We start from the raw sequence: 2,908 nt of genomic DNA, 5'->3' as shown, positions 1-2,908 counted from the left end.
TGCAATTAAGTTTAACCTTGACTAAACTCCTCTCACAGGGTGAACCGAGCGAGCTAAATTGCAACTTCCTCTGAGTTGGCTCGTCGTTCAATAGGGCGCTGTTGCTCGGTGTCATGATTGGGCCTTCTGTCGCATTTAAGTCCTAGTCGGAACTAGGAAACTCGGAACTTTCCGATTTGCTAACTGGTTGTAGTTATACACTTGCCGCGATCAACTAGTTAACAAGTCGGACATTTCCGGGTTTCCTAGCATGTGAAAGCGGCTTTAAATCGAAGAACGGAGTCCTCAGTGTTTTCACATTCAAAAGTTTTTGCTCTTATAAAAACTTATATAGGCCTATCCCAAGGAAAACTACTTTCAAAATTGTAACATGTGTCACATATGTTTCTGAATGATTTATCATGCTGTTTTGTTGACATTATGGCCCGGTGATGCTCGATTTGAACTGGGCCCTTCCTCGAAGTAACAAGCCAACGCCAGATTGAAACGCTATTAGCGCGCACCACCGCTAACTAGCTAGCCATTTCACATCTGTTATATGAGCTGACAAGTAAAAAATCTGTTGTTCTGCCCCTGAATAAAGCAGTCAAAGAACCCTTTGGGGTTCATTTTTTAACTACACTCCATTTTAATAATATAATGCATAACAATAATGACAATATTTTAGTTGTCAGTGCTTATTATGATTTTAGTGGCAAAGCAGAATATTTTTATATTTTTTAAATGAGGTAAACTCCCAGCAGAGTCAAGTCTGGGTATTTGTTCTTAAATGACTTGCCTAGTTACATAAAATGTAAAAAAATATTCACCACATAAACCAAGGTATGAATAGTGTCGCGTGGATGTTAAAAAAAAAGAATCTGTACAATGACTCTTTTTGGGATATAACAGGGAACCTGTTCAATCACCATGTACTGAAAAACCCTTCTGGCTGTGGATACGGAGAACATCAACACATGTACTGAAAACCAACACATGTACTGAAAAACCCTTCTGGCTGTGGATACGGAGAACATCAACACATGTACTGAAAAACCCTTCTGGCTGTGGATACGGAGAACATCAACACATGTACTGAAAAACCCTTCTGGCTGTGGATACGGAGAACATCAACACATGTACTGAAAAACCCTTCTGGCTGTGGATACGGAGAACATCAACACATGTACTGAAAATACCAACTTACTGGCTGTGGATACGGAGAACATCAACACAAAAACCCTGGCTGTGGATACGAGAACATCAACACATGTACTGAAAACCCTTCTGGCTGTGGATACGGAGAACATCAACACATGTACTGAAAAACCCTTCTGGCTGTGGATACGGAGAACATCAACACATGTACTGAAAAACCCTTCTGGCTGTGGATACGGAGAACATCAACACATGTACTGAAAAACCCTTCTGGCTGTGGATACGGAGAACATCAACACATGTACATCAACACATGTACATCAACACATGTACATCAACACATGAACATCAACACATGTACATCAACACATGTACATCAACACATGAACATCAACACATGAACATCAACACATGTACATCAACACATGTACATCAACACATGTACATCAACACATGTACATCAACACATGTACATCAACACATGAACATCAACACATGAACATCAACACATGAACATCAACACATGTACATCAACACATGTACATCAACACATGTACATCAACACATGTACATCAACACATGTACATCAACACATGAACATCAACACATGAACATCAACACATGAACATCAACACATGAACATCAACACATGAACATCAACACATGTACATCAACACATGTACATCAACACATGAACGTCAACACATGAACGTCAACACATGTACGTCAACACATGTACATCAACACATGTACATCAACACATGTACATCAACACATGTACATCAACACATGTACATCAACACATGTACATCAACACATGAACATCAACACATGAACATCAACACATGAACATCAACACATGAACATCAACACATGAACATCAACACATGAACATCAACACATGAACATCAACACATGTACATCAACACATGAACATCAACACATGTACATCAACACATGAACATCAACACATGAACATCAACACATGTACATCAACACATGAACATCAACACATGAACATCAACACATGAACATCAACACATGAACATCAACACATGAACATCAACACATGAACATCAACACATGTACATCAACACATGTACATCAACACATGTACATCAACACATGTACGTCAACACACCATTGGACTTGGCTCTGCTGGGAGTTTACCTCATATTTAGAAAAAATATATATTCTGCTTTGCCACTAAAATCATAAGAAACACTGACGACTAAAATATTGTTATTGTTATTCATTTTATTATTAATAATAACAGGGGAGGAGGGGGTGTAGTTAGAAATTAATCCCAAAAGGTTCTTTGAGGGGCTCCCGAGTGGCGCAGCAGTCTAAGGCACTGCGTCTAAGGCACTGTTCGGTTCCAGGCTGTTTCACAACTGGTCATGAATGGGAATCCCATAGGGTGGCGCACAATTGGCCCAGCGGCGTCTGGGTTAGGGTTTGGCTGGGATAGGCCGTCATTGTAAATAAGAATTGTTCTTAACTGACTTGCCTAATTAAATAAAAACATATATTTTTAAATCCATTAAAGGGGTTCTTCAAAGACCTTATAGGTGTTCCCCCACAGTTTTAATTTGAAGAACCCCTAAGGATAGTCCAGGAACCTTTTATTTTTAGAGTACACCAAACATGCCAAAATGCGTCGCCAGTTTGTAGAACTGCGGCCAGGCAAATAGGCATACAAAAAGTTTAAACAATCAACGCTCTTACAAAACTCTTTGTTTCCTACTTTACGAGGCGCATATGAACGCAG

Source organism: Oncorhynchus keta, unplaced genomic scaffold (assembly GCF_023373465.1).
Source record: "Oncorhynchus keta strain PuntledgeMale-10-30-2019 unplaced genomic scaffold, Oket_V2 Un_scaffold_17407_pilon_pilon, whole genome shotgun sequence".
In the NCBI taxonomy this organism is placed as follows: domain Eukaryota; kingdom Metazoa; phylum Chordata; class Actinopteri; order Salmoniformes; family Salmonidae; genus Oncorhynchus; species Oncorhynchus keta.
Note: the sequence above shows the minus strand (reverse complement) of the source record.